Raw genomic sequence first — 19,172 nt, 5'->3', positions numbered from 1 at the left:
CTCTGCGGCTGCTGGTCCCCGCCCTCCCCCGCCCACATGCTGACTGGGGAAGCACCGCCCACTCGGCTTCTGTTCCCCTGCTCGGTTGGGGCGCGCCCGCTCCGAGAGCTCTCATTGGCCCGATCCGACCGGTTCCGCGTGCCGGCCTCTGAACACAGCACCGTGATTGGCTCACCGTCCTGTCTGCCGGACGTAACCAATGGGCGGGGGGAAGGGAACGTGTGTCAGGAAGGACGGAAGAGGAGGAAAAGGAGGGAGAGGAGCTGACAGTGGTTGCATCCAAATCAAACGGGGGGGGAGGAGATAGAAGGTACGCATGCGCACTTGCTTGCTTCCCCCCCCGGCGGGGCGTCGAGCGAGAGTCACGTGACCCGACCCAGCGGTCGCGCCCCGCGGGGGTTTTTTAGGAGCTTCCCGGCCTCAGGGGACGCAAAATTAAGTCGAGCCACCGCCCGTCGGGGACGCCGGGTGTCTGGGGTGGCAGTCCGCTTGCTCCAGCCCCTTGGGCTCCAAAGTGGGTAGGGACGTAGAGAAAGAATAAAACGTCCAAGTTGGCAGAGCGCGCCCCCCCATCTGTTTATTTCAGAGTCCCATTTCTCGGATGGGCAAGTTGGGCTTCCGAGCCCCAAAAAAACTTGCAAGTGGCGAGGCTAGCAGGCCCTTCCTGCGGCCCGCTGCCCTTCGGGGACAGCGTCCTGTGACGCGCCGGCCGCGGCCGCCAGCCCGCCCGAGAGGCCGCCAGCGAACCGGAGCGCGGGACGGGACGCCCCGGCCAGGGTGGCGGCCCCGCACCTGTCCCGGGGAGCACACTCCGGGTCCACGTGTGGCCGCCTGCGTAACGCGCCAGCCCCCACCTCCTCCGGCCGGAACCCGCGTGGCTGCGCGGGGTGGACCGCCTGGCCTCCCGTTAACCTGCGCCGCGTTGCGGCCCCGTCACCCCCGCGGCTCCAGCCCCCGGAGGAAGAGGCCACGCAAACGAGAGGTGACCGCACAGAGGCAAAACCGGCCCTCCAGGTGTTGGCGGCGAGGACAGGAGCCACCAGGGCCTGCAGAAGCCGTCCAGGGCACCACCCCTCAGGAGCTGCCACAGCGCGCTCCTGCAAAGCAAGGTGGCTTTACAGCCGGCACTTCTGGACTAAAAGCTGACCCCCTCATTATGGTCCCTGCAGGATCTGGGCCCGCGTCCTCTGTGTTCATCTCACGCCGTCCTCTGCTTGGCTTGTGCTGCCCAGTCACACACTGGCCTTCTTGCTGTTTCCCCAGGACACCAAGCTCTTCTCTGCCTCAGGGCCTTTACCCTCACGGTACTCTCTCTGGAATCTTCCTCCTCCTCAATTCTCAAGGCTCTGCTCAAATGGCCTATAAGCACAGAGCCCTTGTCATACCAGCCTTGTTAAGGTAGAGGTTCCACACGCCTATTGCCTGGTTTTATTTTTTCATACCCTGCCTCACTACCTGAAATGATCCTACTATTGATGTGTTTACTTACAGGTCTCTTGTCACCAATAAATAACTTTTCGGAGGGGAGAATCTTGGCAGTCTTATTCCTGGTTGAATCTTAAAAAGATTGGTAAGTAGGGTGTAGGAAGAAAGGGGGTTAGAGGCCACCGTAGAAATGACATGCCAGGCAAAAGTAGGGGTTATAGGGGAACCTCCAGTTCTTCAGGCAACCAGAGTGGGAGCACCAGGCTGGTGTACTTTGTCCATCCAGTATCAGAGGCACACAGCCTAGGGTTTACCTATTTTGTACAAGACTACAAAAATAGTCTATTAACTCTATAATATGAAAAGAAATTTTTTTTTTTCAGGGGCGCCTGGGTGGCTCAGTCCCTTAAGTGTTTGCCTGTTGCTCAGGCCATGATCTCCAGGGCCTGGGATCAGCCCTGCATTGGGCTCCCTGCTCAGCGGGGAGCCTGTCTCTCTCCCTCTGTCCCTCTGCCCTGCTTGTGCTTTCTCTCTCAAATAAATAAATCTTTAAAATCTCAGGTAAATTTTAAAAATCATTTTTAAAAGAATTTTTTTCAATAATGATTACAATAGAAAAACATCTGAAAATCTGTTACTTTTATGGCAAAAAAAAAAAGTTTTAATCTGAGTGCATTTTCATAGAGATTTTTCTGAGACCTGCCGTGGTCTTAAATGAGTCTCTCTCGTTCTCCCCCCCTCTCTCCCCCTCTTCCCTACCCCAAGAAACACACACACACACACACACAAAGATGACTCACACCAGGCTACTGGTTAGTTTCATTCTAAACTGCCCTTTATAAAACCTAAGCGACATTATTACACGTCCATACCTAGTGGGTGCTCATAGTGGGTGCTCATAGTCAACCTGCAAGAGCTGAGGGATGTACTTATCAGCGGCCACTGTGAAAAGCAACATGTCTTGAGGGCAGAAAGTAAGATGTGTAAGGAGTATAAAAGGTTACTTCCCAGTGGTGGGAATCACAGAGGGCTTCCTGGGGTAGGAAGCGTTTTTGCTAGGCCATGAAGCACAGACAAGGTTCCTGGAAGGAAGAGGCCCCTCAGAACAGAGGGACGCATGGATTCAAAGGCACAGAGGTGGAAAAGGCTAAAAGAACCAGGAATAGGCAGCTCTTTCTGCGCATGGGTCCCGTCCCCATGCTATAATAAAACCACCCTTTTTGCACCCCAAAAAAAAGAAACAGGAATAATCTGATTTGACTTAAACCACATTTTCTTTCTTTCTGTTGATGAGATAGTACCATCTAGTTTGGCTTTCTAAATTTTATAAGCACTTCCTATCTGAGTGACCTTGGGCAAATTACTATGACTCTTTGAGCATCATAAATGGAGTTGGTAATAGAAACTCCTCGGGTTTGCTTTCAGGATTAAATGAGAATAAATGAGAAAAAGACTGAGTGCCATACCAGTCCACAAAATTATTCAGTAAAGACTAGCACTCTAGGGGCCTGAGAAAGTGCTACATTAGCCTCCAACCTTGGAATTGGTAGGTCTGGACAAGCAACAGTGCGTATGACATCTCTCAGCTAAGCTCTGGAAACTTCACATCCATTTGAAGTAATTAGCATTTGATGACTCAAGAAAATGTGAGTTAATGTATACTTTCTTTTTTCTTTTTTTTAAATAGGCTCCACACCCAATGTGGGTCTGGAACTCACGACTCCAATCAAGAGTCACATGTTCCACGAACTGAGCCAGCCAGGTGCCCCTGTACTTTCATTTTTAACATCCTTCCAGACTTCTAAGTATGTATATGTAAATACTTTTATTTTGTTGTGGTGGTTGTTAAAGACTTATTTATTTGAGAGAGAGAGAAACAGTGTACGCCAGCACAGGGAGGAGCAGAGGGAGAGGGAGAGAGAATCCTCAAGCAGACTCCCCACTGAGTGCAGAGCCCAATGCAGGCCAGTCCCAGGACCCCGAGATCATGACCCCAGCTGAAATCAACAGTTGAATGCCCAACCAACTGAGGCACCCAGACACCCCACGGAAACACTGTTAACCATAAAAGATGTATTACACAGCGTGTTAGGAAACTGAGCTTTTATTTTCCATTTTATAATAGATCTTGGACATCTTTTCTATTTCCACAACACACAGGGTTATAGCTTCTGAGTTTTGCATCAGGCTTAGGAAGGCTTTCCACACTACAAGATTATTTGTTAACACAACTGAATTAAAACTGAAATGGCAGCCCATCTTTTTCCTCCCCTAGTGCACAGAAATGTCAAGAGAATGCATGATACCAACAGCTTCTCATGATATATAATGCATGCATTCATCACAGTAAGCAGTATAAGTGGCCTCACAGATTAACTGCTGCCAGAAAAGGCCAAAGTTAAACTCAAGGGCATGAGTCAAAAGATATGAGAAAAGTCAAATAACATTGTGAGCACAAAAGGCCAATCAAAATAACAGGATAAAATCAAACATCTTTAATTAACACTTAACAGCATATACGTTTATACAAGAGCAGTGTTTTTGTGTGTTTTAATATATGCCCTGTTCAAGTTTGGGACCAATGTTGACATACTAAATACACCCCCGTGCTGCATTCAGCTCCCTACTGAGGGTGAGATTCTACTGTCCCTGTAGTCCTAGACTCCAGAGGTGGAGTGACTTGCTGGGAGTTGAGGGTGGACCCACCATGCCATCTCATAGTCTGTATGCACAGAAAACAACCATTTGCTCTTCTGTGAGGTGTGGGAAGGAGAGTGGGACAGATGTGTTCTGATCCTTTTTCATACCTTTCCTGGGGCACAGAAGGCAAGCTCATGATCAAATCTGCTCACAGCTCACCTCACTCGGTAAATTGAAGGGACGTGTTTCTCCCTAAACTTGTTTTCAATAGAAACACAGGAAACAAAATTAAGTTTTGAAGAAAGATTTTTATTTTTAATATTTTATTTATTTGACAGAGAGAGACACAGTGAGAGAGAGAACACAAGCAGGCGGACTGGGAGAGGAAGAAGCAGCCTTCCCGTGAAGCAGGGAGCCTGATGCGGGGCTCGATCCCGGGACTCCAGGATCAGTACCTGAGCCAAAGGCAGGCGCTTAATCACTGAGCCACCCAGGAGCCCCCTGAAGAAAGAGATTTTTAACAAACATTGGAAGCTTTGTATGTTCTCCCCACCTTGGGATAAAACACAGCTTACCTTGGGCAAGCAAATTCTATGCGTCTTAAAAAAGCAATACAAAATACTGCTAGTCTGTTGTCGTGACCCAGAAAAAGTGTCCAAGAATCTAAGGCCTCGTGCAGGAAATGGTGGATTCCCCAAAGGGTGTCTCCAAACTGAGCATAAAATGGGATAATATAGGGCGCCTGGGTGGCTCAGTTGGTTAAGCGACTGCCTTCGGCTCAGGTCATGATCCTGGAGTCCCGGGATCGAGTCCCGCATCGGGCTCCCTGCTCGCCAGGGAGTCTGCTTCTCCCTCTCCTGCTCCTCCCTCTTGTGCTCTCTCCCTCTCTTACTCTCTCTCTCAAATAAATAAATAAAATCTTAAAAAAAAAAAATGGGATAATATAAACATAACATAGCCGGCTAGCTCCCTTTCCAATATACATTCCACAGTTACTTTTTACTAACAGAGCCTAAATTGTATTCAAGTGGGCAGTGTGCCCAGCTCAAGGACTACATTTCCCAGCCTCCTTTGCAACGAAGGGAGGATGATGAAATAATAAGAGGAAGTCATTGGGTGGGGCTTCCAGGAAAGCTATTTAAAAGGACGTGACTTAGCGTGGTCTCTTGCTCTTGCTACTTCCTCCTTCCTGGAGCCTGGAACTCAAATAAGATAGCCAGGGCTGCAGCAGCCATCTTTGACCATGAGGTAACCAAAAGGAAGGAAGCCATATGCAGAGAATAGTGGAGCAGAAAGGAGGAAGTCTGATGAACTTGTAGATATCCTTAGACTACCTCTAAAAATTTTTTTTTAAAGTAAGTGGAGGAAAAACCCTTTAGTTTATATAAGCAGCTGTGGTTAGCTCTCTGCACCAACAGCTAAACGCAATTCATTACTCATAGCACGTAAAACTCATAGTAATCTTCACAGTGCTGCTAAAATAAAGGTAATATTCTGTAGTTTGGGGAGATTTGAGGTTGCTGTTTGTGCTTTCTCTTTGCTCTTACCCACTTTTTATGAAACGTTTCCCCATTACAACAGTGTGTTCCTTGCAAGGCTGGTGCTCAGCCTGAAACTGAAGTTGCAAATTGTTGCCAGTTATAAAATAGTAGTCAGGTTAAGAATGATCTCTCCTGGGGCGCCTGGGTGGCTCAGTTGGTTGGGCGTCTGCCTTCGGCTCGGGTCATGATCCCAGGGTCCTGGGATCAAGCCCCACATCGGGCTCCCTGCTCGGCGGGAAGCCTGCTTCTCCCTCTCCCGCTTCCCCGCTTGTGTTCCCTCTCTCTCTCTGTGTCTCTCTGTCGAATGAATAAATAAAATCTTAAAAAAAAAAAAATGATCTCTCCTTCTGACTGCGAGCTGAAGGGTGAATCATAGACAGTTAATGCATTTTCAGAAAGACTGCCCATGGCCTTCCCAGCTTGCCACAGCTTTGCAGGTGGTGCTCAGGGCTGGGGCTGGAGGCACGCTCCAGCACGGCGGTGATGTCACCACGAAAGGAGCCTCACGATAGACTCTTTCTCAGGCCTCCTGTTTCTGCCTGCTAAATGATTTTTTTTTTTTTTTAAGATTTTATTTATTTATTTGACAGAGAGATAGAGAGTACAAGTAAGCAGAGTGGCGGGCAGAGGGAAAGGAAGAAGCAGGCTCCCCGCTGAGCAGGAGCCTGATGCGGGCTCGATCCCAGGACCCTGGGATCATGACCTGAGCCGAAGGCAGATGCTTAACCGACTGAGCCACCCAGGTGCCCCTGCTAAGTGATTCCTTGATTTTCCTAAAATCTGTTTTAAAATGGCACAGCTCTGAAGACAAAAACAAAGGCTCAGGTCCATCTGCCAAGACTGGTGTCATGAGAAAACCAGTTTCTCACTGGGGCAAGATGTCTAGGCGATGGAGTCCCAGTGGCTGGCCACAGCCAGCATCCTGAAACAGTAATGCAGGCTCTCGAATTCAATCCACAGCTCTGCAATCCTCACGCAAATCCCCGGGCGATCTCGTTCAAATGCCCAAGTCTGGTTCTGTGCGGCTGGGTTGGGCCCTGAGTGGGTGCATTTCTAACAAGCTCCCAATGATGCTGGTGCTCCTGGGGCACCGAGTGCGTCTTGAGCAGGAAGGCACTTGCTGGCTCTTCTCACAATACAGTCCCAGTCTCTGTCGGGCACGTTCTTGTCATTCAGATCTCAGTTCACATGTCACTTTCTCTGAGCAGCCCTCCCTGACCAGCCAGTCCATAGAAGAGTCTCTGGGCCCGCATGCTTTTCTACTTCACCCAAATTTCACCTGCACCTCGTGGGCCCCCCTATGCCCGGAATGTTTATATGCATCACCCCCCCACCCCGAACTCCCATAAGATCATGTCAACTGATTCTCTGAATCACAAATTTAGAATTTGGGTTGAGACCAGAAATTGGGAGCGGAGTCATATTAATGGCTAGGTTGTTCTATTCCTCCTTGGAGGACATAACCCTAGCCCAGGAGCCATGCCCTCAAATTCATTTCCTAGCAAGCTGGAGCTTCTTGGTTTCTAATATATGCATGATCCCAGTGCACTATCATTAACCTTTTGGCATTTTTCCTTTCAGTCTTTGATATTAATGTAATTATTTCCAGTGGTGTGCTGGAGCTGGCTCCTGCGAGCTTAGCAAGCCAGTTGTGTCCATCTATCGAACTCCTCTGCTGACATCATGAAGTAGTTTGAAATCAGCCACGGTGGGCACATTTATGCCATAGAAATGCTACAAATGAGAGATTTTCGGTTTCAGGGAGTCGGTTGTTTTTTTTTTTTTAAGATTTTATTTATCTGACAGAGAGCACCAAGGGAGAGGGAGAAGCAGACTCTCCGCTGAGCAGGGAGCCCGATGCGGGGCTCGATCCCAGGACCCCAAGATCATGACCCGCGCTGAAGGCAGATGCTTAACCGACTGAGCCACCCAGGTGCCCCCAGAGAGTCTGTTGCTAACAACCTACCAGTACACCACTGATTTAACTTACATGACATCAGGTTTCTCCAGTCATGTATCCCAACTAGTTAACACTCTCCTAAAGTGCACCAGGAGCTTACGTCCTAGTAAATGGAGACATGACATATAAGTAAACACATAAACAAGAAAATTTTAGGAAGCAGTCGGTATGAAGAAAATGAACAAAACCACTGATATGTTAAATGTACTCCTTTTATCTTTCCCCTCACATATCATAAACAGTTGCTCAAGTTTTAAAAAGGTCTCAGGAGCATTCTTCCTAGTGGCTGCATAATATTTATTCCTTCTGATAATAGTCTTCTGATTTATTTATGCATTCCTTGGCAGTTGAGAGTTTCTCAGCCTTGGCACGGTTGATATTCTGGGTCAAATAATTCTTGGGGAGGGGGGACTGTCTCAAGCATTGCAGGATGTTGAGCAGCATCGCTGGCTTTTTCCCCAACAGGTGCCCACCATCCCAGTTAGGGCAACCAAAAATGTCTGCAGATTTTGTCCTCTGGTGGGCAAAATCACCCCAGTGGAAGATCACTGCCTGAGCTGGACTTCATATCGACAAATAAATGCTTCCAGTAAGGAAGCGGGTCTCAGAGGGTGGCTCCAGTAGCAGCCGTGCCGACTGGGAACTGGTTAGAAATGAAGATTCTCAGGCACCTGTCCAGACACCTGACATCGGAATCTCCTGGGTGGGACCAGGCAGTCCGTGCTTTAACAAGCCTTCCCGGGGATTCTGATGCATGATGCAGTTTGACAGGGGGCCAGGGATGAAGGTTTTTAGAAATCACAAAGAGTTTGGTGGCTTTGTACTGCAATGTGTGGTTGTGGTTGCATCATAATGATGTGTGTGTGTGTGTGTCCTGCCTACACATCTTTGGCTAGTATAGGTGATTAGAGCAAATTAACTGAGTTCAGGTGTACTTTGGACTTAAGTACCACCTTTCAGCTCAGGATTACCAAACACCACTTATTTTTACCCCAGGGAGACTCTGGGACGAGTGGTGGGATGAAAGACGTGAGGGGCGGTGCCCTGCATCATCCAAACACATTGTCTGGGTTATTGTCCGGAAGCATTCAGATGTGTTATAATAGTCAGGAGAGGTTATGCTGCTGTCAGTGACCAAACAACAACAAAAAGATCTAAAGTGAAGAATGGAAAGCAAATGGGTCCCGACTCTAAGTTCCAACCACCACGCGGTGCTTCTCCACTACGTATAAACCCTGGTTCTCTAAATAAAGATCAGTTTGGTCTTTTCAGAAGCCAAAGAACCACAAAATGCAAAGTCAAGGCAAGGTGTACCACCAGCACCTACCTCCTGCTCTTGTCACCATCTTGTACCTCAGGCGACCATGAACTCCGTTCAGATAATATGGGTTCACAAGCTTTCTTTCATCGTTTGTCAGTGGGGGGTTCCTACTGCAGGAACAAAAATGCCTCTGGTCTAGCAGTTCTCAGATGTGGCCATATTGTCCCATTCCAAGGAGCATTTTTGGAAATGGGGTGGCGGGAGTTGGGTGTCACAGTGACTGGGACCCCTGGTATTTACTGGGTTAGTGCCAGGGTCATTAAAACATCCTACAGAGTTCTCGTGCGATTGTAAAATGATACCATCACTTTGAAAAATAAGTCAAGAGTTTCTTTGAAAATTCAGCATACAGGGGTGCCTGGCTGGCTCCCTTGGTAGAGCATCTATCTGACTCTTGATCTCAGGGTCGTGAATTCGAGATTTAAGTCATCTCTACCCGTGTAGAGGTCACTTTAAAAATAAATAAATGTCACAAAATAAAATAAAATTCAACAGACACTTACAATGAGACCCCCACCATTCCATCTAGGTATTTACCAAAGAGAAGAAAAAGCCTATGCCCACACTGTACACACAAGTTCATATCCGCCCTGTTTGCAAGAAGCAAAAACGGAAGGCAATCCAAGGATCCCTTAACAGGTGGAAGGATAGACGGACTGTGGGGCATCCAAACAGCGGACGGCTGTGTAGCAATAAGTAGGGATGAACTCTCGGTACATGATACAACATGGATGAGTCTCAAAATAATTATGCTGAGTGGAAGAAGCCAGACCAAAAAAAAAAAAGTTCATGCTTTATGATTCATTCCCTTTACAGAAAATGCAAACAAATCTATAGTCACAGAAAACAGACCAAAGGTTGCCTGGGGATGAAGGGAAGGACAGGGAAGGACCAGAAAGAGGGATTACAAGGGGATTCTATTGTAATCCCGGTTGGGAAAGGAAACAGTTTGGGTGATAGTTATGTTAATTAAGTCTCCAGGGGGCAGCTCACGACTTGGCAGCTGGCTTCTTTCAGCAGAGGAAGAGAGAGAGCAAGAAGGTGCCCAAGGCAGAAGTGACAGGTTTTAATAACCTACTCCTGGATGTGACATCCATCACTTCTGCGGTATTCTATTCATCGGAGGCACATCAGCGAATCCAAACCACACCACAGGAAAGGGAATTGCACCGGGGCATGAATACCGAGAGAGTCGTGGATATTTGGGGACCCCCTCAGAGGCTGCCCACCACAAGGAACAGGTGCAAACATACAGATTCTCCAGGTCTGCCCAAATGAGGGAATGTTAACCATGGCCAGGCAGGTCAGAATCACTTCACAAGGACATATTCTTTCCTTCCTAAAAAAAAAAAAAAAACCAGCCCTTGGGGGGCCTGGCTGGCTCACTCGGGTAAAGCTTGAGACTCTTTTTTTTTTATTTTTAAGATTTTATTTATTTATTTGACAGAGAGAGAGCACAAGTAGGCAGAGTGGTAGACGGAGAAGGAGAAGCAGACTCCCCGCTGAGCAGGGAGCCCAATGCGGGGCTCGATCCCAGGACTCCGGATCATGACCTGAGCCGAAGGCAGATGCTTAACGACTGAGCCACCCAGGTGCCCCAAGCTTGAGACTCTTGATCTCAGGTTTGTGCATTCGAGCCCCACTTTGGGTGTAGAGATTACCTAAAAATAAAATCTTAAAAAACAAAAACAGTACCCTTGAAAGTTACTAAAAGAGTAAATCTTGGGGCGCCTGGGTGGCTCAGTCGTTATGCGTCTGCCTTTGCCTCAGGTCAGGATCCCAGGGTCCTGGAATCGAGCCCCACATCGGGCTCCCTGCTCAGCCAGGAGCCTGCTTCTCCCTCTCCCACTCCCCCTGCTTGTGTTCCCTCTCTAGCTGTCTCTCTCTGTGTGTCAAATAAATAAAATCTTAAAAAAAAAAAAAAAAGTAAATCTTAGAAGTCCTATTCACAAGGAAAAAAATTTGTAACAATGTGTAGTGATGGATGTTAACTAAATTTACTGTGATCATTTAACAATATATACAAATATTGAACTATTATGTCACACACCTGAAACTAATACAACGTCAGACATCAAACGCCAGTTATATCTCAATTAAAAAAAAAAAATTAGCACCAGGGACGCCTGGGTGGCTCAGTCAGTTAAGCAGCCAGCTCTTGGTTTTGGCTCAGCATGTGTTTCTGTGGTTTCTCCCAACGGCTGAAACAATAGCTGAGATGTGCGGTGGGATGAAGGATGTGAGGGGCGGTGCCCTGCATCGTCCAAACACATTGTCTGGGTTATTGTCCGGAAGCATTCAGATGCGTTGTAATAGTCAGGAGAGGTTATGCTGTTGTCAATCACCAAGCAACAACAAAAAGAGCTAATCAGCTAACCCCACAAACAACGGTTTCTTACTCAGGCATAGCTCTGGGTCCAGGCAACGATCCACGGCCGCTACCCTCCCCGGGATGATGCTCAGTGACTCAGGGGTACAGGCGGCTTCTGTCTTGTGACTCCAACCTCCACAAAAGGGAAGATGAAGCCTGGAGAGTCTTGCAGAGACTGTTTGCTGCCTCAAATAGGAAGTGACACATTACTTCTGATCATTATCTGTTGACCAGAGCAGGTCATATGACCCTGCCTAACACAAGAGGACTGGGATGGGTATCTCCTTACACCTGAGAATAAGTTAACGTTAATAATAACCTTTTTCAGAGAAGGTCCCCCTGCCACACATATGATTCCACATGTTTTAATATTTATGGTGAGGCCTTTGTATTAGCTTATTTGATCCTAATAATTCCCCAGTGAGGTTAATTTTTTTTGAAGATTTATTTGTTATTTATTTGAGGGAGAGAGAGCGCAATCTCAAGCAGACGCTCTCTGAGCACCGAGCCCATGCAGGGCTTGATCCCATGACCCTGAGATCATGACCTGAGCCAAAACCAAGAGCTGGCTGCTTAACTGACTGAGCCACCCAGATGCCCTGAGGTTTGTATTTTTATTCCCATTTTATTTATTTATTTATTTATTTTTTATTCCCATTTTAAAGGAATTTTAAATCTATAGTCACAGAAAAGGAACTGGGGGGGCGCCTGGGTGGCTCAGTTGTTAAGCGTCTGCCTTCGGCTCAGGTCATGATCCCGGGGTCCTGGGATCAAGCCCCACATCGGGCTCCCTCCTCAGTGGGAAGCCTGCTTCTTCCTCTCCCACTCCCTCTGCTTGTGTTCCCTCTCTTGCTGTGCCTCTCTCTGTCAAATAAATAAATAAAATCTTTAAAGAAAAAAAAAAAGATGAGGAACTGGGGTGCCTGGGTGGCTCAGTCCTTAAGCGTCTGCCTTTGGCTCAGGTCATGATCCCAGGGTCCTGGGATTGAGCCCGGCATCGGGCTCCCTGCTCAGTGAGGAGTCTGCTTCTCCCTCTCCCTCTGCCCCTCCTCCCACTTGTGTTCTGTCTGTCTGTCTCTCTCTCAAATAAATAAGTAATCTTAAAAAAAATAAAGATGAGGAATTGAGGCCCAAAGAGGTTCCTAAGATGTTTCTATCCACAGAACACTTATTTTTGTTTATGATTTATGTTTTTAATTGAAGTATAGTTGACATTACCCACAGAATGCTTCTGACACCAGATGGCATTGGGCTGGTGGGTTGTGTCATCAATTCTAAAGTTAATTTCCTATTTGGGGCACTTAGCTTATTTTCAGTTTTTGGTTCTTACAAATAATACTGTAATGAGCTGGGTTGGGTTTTCTGTTGACCAAATCTTTGCATACACATTTGTTTTCTTCATATAAATTTCTAAACATAGAATCGAAGGGTTCAGGTGGCATATTTCGAGCCCTCGGAGATGAATTGCTGAGTGTCCTCCCTATCTCCACCCTCACCCCAGACAGAGTGTGAAATGCCCGTTTTCTCTATATATCCACAAACACTGGATATTAAATATTTGTTTAAAAATCTGTGCAAATTGCTTCAGTGTGATATTTTTAATGCAATTTAATGTCTTCTATCTGAAAAAATAAAAGGTCTTTATTTAAAGTGTGAATCCTGTGGCGCTTGGGTGGCTCAGTTGGTTAAGCGACTGCCTTCGGCTCAGGTCATGATCCTGGAGTCCCAGGATCGAGTCCCACATCGGGCTCCCTGCTCAGCAGGGAGTCTGCTTCTCCCTCTGACCCTCCTCCCTCTCATGCTCTCTGTCTCTCATTGTCTCTCTCGCAAATAAATAAAATCTTAAGAAAAAAAAAATTTTAAGTGTGAATCCAGGGGCGCCTGGGTGGCTCAGTCAGCTAAGTGTCTGCCTTCGGCTCAGGTCATGATCCCAGGGTCCTGGGATCGAGCTCCGCATCAGGCTCCCTGCTCCGGGGGAAGCCTGTTTCTCCCTCTCCCACTCCCCCTGCTTGTGTTCCCTCTCTCACTGTGTCTCTCTCTGTCAAATAAATAAAATCTTAAAAATAATAATAATAATAATAAAGTGTGAATCCAAGGGCGCCTGGCTGGCTCCAGTCAATGAAGCATGGAACTCTTGATCTCAGGGTTGTGAGTTCGAGCCCCATATGGGGTGTAGAGATTACTAAAAATAAACAAGTAAATAAAACTTAAAAAAAATTAATAAAGTTTTTTAAAATTTATTTAAGTAATCTCTACCCCCAATGTGGGGCTCGTACCCATGAACCCGAGATCGAGAGTGGCATGCTCTTCCGACTGAACCAGCCAGGAGCCCTGCCTCCTAAATTTTGAAAGTGTGAATCCAAATGAAGTATGTTAAAACTAGCCTTCATTTGAATAGATCTATGTCACAAAAACTAATATTAGATTTATAACCACGTGGCCAAAGTGAAGAGGAAATCAATGTAAATGTCTATTAAAATTACACACTTTACAGTGGAGAAATCTGACAGACACTACATCCATCAGGTGACCAAGGTTCACATCAAAAGTGAGAAATCAGGACTCCTGGGTGGCTCTGTCAGTTAAAGTGTGTGCCTTCAGATCAGGTCATGATCCCAGGGTCCTAGGATCGAGTCCCGCATCAGGCTCCTCGCTCGGTGTAGAGCCTGCTTCTCCCTCTCCCTCTGCCTGCTGTTTCCCCTGCTTGTGCTCTCTCTTTCTCTCTCTCTGACAAATAAATAAATAAATAAAAGCTTTTAAAAAAAGTGAAAAATCCTAATGGTAGTACAACATCCTTGACATGAGTGATGAGAAGGGCACTTTACCTCAGTGATCTTCCTCCCCAAAACCCATAAGCCCAGCATAATGACGAGAAACACATCAGACAAATCCCAATTGAAGGGCATTCTGCATTTATTTTTAAGTAATCTCTATACCCAGTATGGAGCTCAAACTCACAGCCCCTAGCTGAAGGGTCTCATGCTCTACCAACTAAGCCAGCCAGGCGCCCCTGTATGCCTCCATGTATATGAAATATCCTTAATAAGCAAATCCATAGACAGAAAGTAGATCAGCTGTTGCCAGGGGCTAGGGGTGGCAGGAATGGGGAGTGACAGGAATGGGGAATGACTACGTGCGTATGTGGTTTCTTATCGAGGTGAAGAAAATGTCCTAGAATTAGCACAATTTTTTTTAAATACACTATATATTTTTAAAGATTTTATTTATTTATTTGACAGAGAGAGACACAGTGAAAGAGGGAACACAAGCAGGGGGAGTGGGAGAGGGAGAAGCAGGCTTCCCGCTGAGCAGGGAGTCCGATGCCGGGCTGGATCCCAGGACTCTGGGATAATGACCTGAGCCAAAGGCAGACGCTTAACGACTGAGCCACCCAGGCGCCCCAAATTAGCACGATTTTTGAATATACTAAATTCCAGTGAATTGGGCACTTTAAAAGGGTGTGTGTTATAGTATATGAATTACATCTCAATAAAAAAGAAAAGTCTGAGAAACCTTCACAACCAAAAGGAGTCTAAGGAGACAAGACACTCACACGTAATGTGGTTTTCTGGACAGGATTCTGGAACAGAAAAAGTGCATTCAGTAACACTTAAAGAAATCTGAACAAAGTACAGACTTTAGTTAATAATCGTGTATCAACATTTGTTGTTTAATTGTGACAAATATACAATAATGTATGATGTTTATAATACAGGAAAATCAGGGGAAAGTGAGTGTGGGGTATATGGGAATTCTCTGTACTATCTTTGCAGCTTTTCTGTAAATTTAAAACTGTTCTAAAAGTTTATTTTTAGAGGTGCCTGGGTGGCTCAGGCATTTGAGCGTCCGACTCTGGGTTTTAGCTCAGGTCATGATCTCACAGTTGTGGGATTAAGCCCCGCATCAGGCTCTGTGCTCAGCATGGGAATCGGCTTCAGATTCTCTCTCCCTTTCCCTCCCACTCTCTCTCAAATAAAATAAGTAAAATCTTTTTTAAAAAATAGAAGTTTATTCAAAAAAATCACACACGATTGCGATCATTTGGACCACTTAAAAAAAAAATACAAGGGTTCTTGCCTCTAGCTCTAAGGACACAAGTTTATTTTGATTTTGTCATCAGGAAAACTGCCCGTTTGGAAACAGAGCCCCACTGTGGGCATGTAGGATCACCAGGGAAGCTGTTGGCTGAGCTGAGGATAAACACCAGCGATTCTATTCTCAGTAAGTAGCTCTCACCGCTAACCATCCTTCCTTCCCCGTCAGTGTGTATCATGTCTGGGCCTGAATTATCCTGTCTGGCTAAGTCCTGATTCTGGGAGACTTTTGGTGTTGGAAAACATTGGGAAATTTCAGTGGATTTGCCTGGAAAGAAAAATCTTACTCTTTTTTTTTTAAAGATTTTATTTATTTATTAGAGAGAGAGAGAGAACACGAGCAGGGGGAGTGGCAGGCAGAGGCAGAGGGAGAAGCAGGCTCCCTGCAGAGCAGGGGGAGCCTGATGGTGGGACTCGATCCCAGGACCCTGGGATCATGACCTGAGCCGAAGGCAGTCGTTTAGCCAACTGAGCCACCCAGGCGCCCATCTTACTTTTTTTTTTAACAGGTGACTAACTTCAACATGAATACCAACACGAATGACAGGAAATCAGATGATGCAAGGCGAAGCAGGAGCATCAGACCTTGAAATGACATGGGGCTTTAGGTGATAGCCAGGCCCGCTGGTTTGCAAGTGCACCCTGGTCCAGCCCTGAGAAGCCGCTCTTGCAGAAACACCTAGGAACCTGACTTATTCAGTAGAAAATAACTGCCCCAGAGGTGGGAGTTAGGGTCTAGTGAAAGTTTAAATTAGGAGTAATTATAGTTGAAGAGCTTAAAACCAGAGGGAAACACGGGGGAATGGACATCACATCTGTGAGCATTCAGAGAAATCATTTAAATTCACTAAAATTATTCCAACAACAACAAAAATAGCAATGAGTAGCATTTTCTGCACACGAAGCAATGCTATGTTTGTTCCCTTTTTAAGAGGAATCCTGTGACCCCTCTCCCCACAAAACCCAGTATTGAAGTTCAGGCCTGAATCACTCTGGATACACACCCCTTGGAGAGGCTTGACCCAAACCAGTTAAAAAAAAAGAAAGCGCCAAAGAGCCAAATTCTTGGCTTCCACCAGTTCCTAAACAGGCTTTTGAAATTCATGGCAGAGATAATAACCTTGAAAGCCAAGGCTTTTGATTTGCAAGATTCGCAAAAGAGGCTCTTTTTTTTAAATGTCTCTGAATTGGTTTTGAGTAGCAAGACTTTGGATTCAAAAGCAAATCCCTGAAGGAATCTTGGAATAAAGTTTCTGCCACAACAGACAATACATCTGCGGGGGGAACTGATGAAAAGTCAGATTATCCTGTCCCCGAGGGTGAAAATGTCCAAAAAAACCAAAAACCAAAACAAAAACCCAGAGAGGAGGAATTAGAAATTCCAGGGGGCTAAAGAAGAGGTAAAACATGGTTGGCCGTGAGCTGAGGAGCTAATCATTGTTACAATTGCCTTCATTATTCCAGTCTATTTCTGTTTTTCTTTTTCTTTTCTTTTTTTTAAGTAAGCTTTACACCCAACGTGGGGCTCGAACTCATGACCCTGAGATCAGGAGTTGCATATGGTCCACCGACTGAGCCAGGCAGGCGCCCTTATTCTCTCTACCTTTTTGAAATTTTTCATATTAAAAATACTGCGATTGTTAGTTTTAATGGGGAAGCTGGGAGACCAGCAAGAAGGTTATCACAATCGTGCAGGCAAGAAGTGGTGGTTGTGTGGGCCAGGGTAGCTGAGATGGGGAGGATGTGGGAAGCCGGAGAGAGGCAGGTGGATATCTGGTGGTTGCCCACTTGATTAAATTCCCCTGCACTTTCCCTCCTCCTTCACCTCAGGGGTTCTCACGCAGCGCTCCGGGATGGGGGTGCGGGTAGGTTAAGTTAGAGAAGAGCGATGCTAGATTAGCAACGCAGTGGTTCCTGAGAAGGGTCTCTGCCCCATGGCGCCACCTACAGCCCGGGGATGATAGGTACATCCAGATGCCTCTGGGTTCCAGTCTAGGAGCCCTGGGAACCTCAAAAGATCGTCAGTAGGCAGTGGCCTGACCTAGTTTTTCAAAATCCTCTCCACCCCAGCTACTGCGTGGAGCAGTTCAGAATGGGGAAAGGATGTGCTCTGGTTCATCTCCATATCCCTGCTCTTTGCCTCCCACCAGAGAGTCCCCAGCAGATGTTTGTGTGTGAATATAGAAGTGGGTGTGCAATGTCAGAGAATTGGGGGGGCCTTTCTGGACAATCCGAAATGTTGGTACGGTGAGTCCAGTCAAGTGGGTAAGAGGACCCATTCTGAGAGCTGGGTTCATATCCTGCCACCGTCACTTACCTACCAGCTGTGTGAATCTGCGCAAGGCACTTGATGGTGCCTCGGTTTCCCCATCTGTAAAATGGGGTAATACTAGCACTAATAATAGTACCTTCCTCATAGGTCTGTTTTGAGTAAACTCCCGCAATGCCATGCTTTATATAGAGAAAGACCAAGGGAAAGGCTAGCTGTAATGAGGGGTTAAGAGTACGATAAAGAGGGCGCCTGGGTGGCTCAGTTGGTTAAGCGACTGCCTTCGGCTCAGGTCATGGTCCTGGAGTCCCGGAATCGAGTCCCACATCGGGCTCCCTGCTCAGCAGGGAGTCTGCTTCTCCCTCTCCCGCTCCCCCTCTTGTGCTCTTTCTCTCTCTCACTCTCTCTCTCAAATAAATAAAATCTTAAAAAAAAAAAAAAAGAGTACGATAAAGAAACCACTCAAATGCTGCAAACCCTCCTCGTACTGCCAGGAATGCCCAGAAAGTTCCCCCCCCCCCCCCCCGGGGTGGGAGTTGTTTTATTCCCCGTTGGCTCTAGCGTGGTGTATAGAGCTCTGCTCCCAGTAGGGGGCGCAGTAAATATTGACTCAAGCAGCGAACGAGCCAGGAGTTTCCTAAGGACCAGAATTCACCTCTTAAAATAACCCCAAACCTAAAGAATCCCACAAGAGCAAAAACTGTATCAGAGGGAAATTATTTGAGGGACGACTCCCGAATGTGACAGTGGTTGAGGAAAAGCATCTCTTATCGAAAAGATTGTGTGTGTGTGTGTGTGTTTTAAGATTTTTTTTTTAAAGGAATCTCTACACCCAACTTGGGGCTCCAACTCACAACCCCGAAATCAAGAGTCCCACGTTCCCCCGACTAAGCCAGCTACGTGCCCCAAAAAGACTGTGTTTTGAGACAAATGTTTGCTTGCTCAGAAAAAGCAGAAAAGGTTTGGGGGTGGCAAGCCGCAACAAATAGTCATTAAAGCAAAATTAGTACAGGTCTTAAATTCCCGAGGTTGCAAAACAGCCTGGCTGAGGTCATTTGTGCCTAATTATTGTGCCCAATAATTACCTTGACTAATTAGAGCAAAGGTTTTGGAGTATGTTTCTATTCCCAGACACTGAGTCATCAGTGACCCAGAATAAATCATTTCACTCTATTTGTGTCTTGGATCTTCTGCATGGAAGCACCCTTGGCCAACCCCTCGGGGCCATTCCAAAGGCTTCATTAATTAATATTTGGAAAACAATGTAATTTGTATGTGTCAGGCCTATAAAAACATGACATCAGTATGTTTTGTATGTTAGGTTCATTTATTTAATTATTCAACTACTCTCCAGGTGCACTTAATATTTATTAAGTACCTCTTCCGAGCTAGGCCCTGAGATAAGAAATGGGAGACAGGGGCGCCTGGGTGGCTCAGTCGGTTGAGCATCTGCCTTCGGCTCAGGTCATGATCTCAGGGTCCTGGGATCGAGTTCCATGTCGGGCTCCCCGCTCAGCAGGGAGCCTGCTTCTCCCTCTCCCTCTGCCCCTG

General features: G+C 46.5%; 1 long non-coding RNA gene across 2 annotated transcripts; it reads left to right on the top strand.

Annotated features, from left to right (window-relative positions):
* The first annotated feature begins 125 nt into the window (after positions 1-125).
* LOC123844451 (uncharacterized) lies at positions 126-19,026 on the top strand. 2 transcript variants are annotated; one of them, XR_006790780.3, is made up of 5 exons: positions 126-1,398; positions 1,492-1,570; positions 3,113-3,230; positions 15,379-15,479; positions 15,862-19,026. It is a non-coding gene; the product is annotated as an uncharacterized LOC123844451 (long non-coding RNA). The 2 variants fall into 2 exon arrangements; XR_010411840.1 differs by having other exon boundaries at positions 126-1,570.
* Positions 19,027-19,172: the final 146 nt, after the last annotated feature.

The sequence above is a fragment of the Mirounga angustirostris genome, unplaced genomic scaffold (genome assembly GCF_029215605.1).
Source record: "Mirounga angustirostris isolate CCGP_5_RB_7025 unplaced genomic scaffold, mMirAng1.0.hap1 SCAF_5, whole genome shotgun sequence".
NCBI classification, from domain to species: domain Eukaryota; kingdom Metazoa; phylum Chordata; class Mammalia; order Carnivora; family Phocidae; genus Mirounga; species Mirounga angustirostris.
The sequence above is the reverse complement of the archived record's forward strand: the minus strand, read 5'-3'. Positions and strand labels throughout refer to the sequence as shown.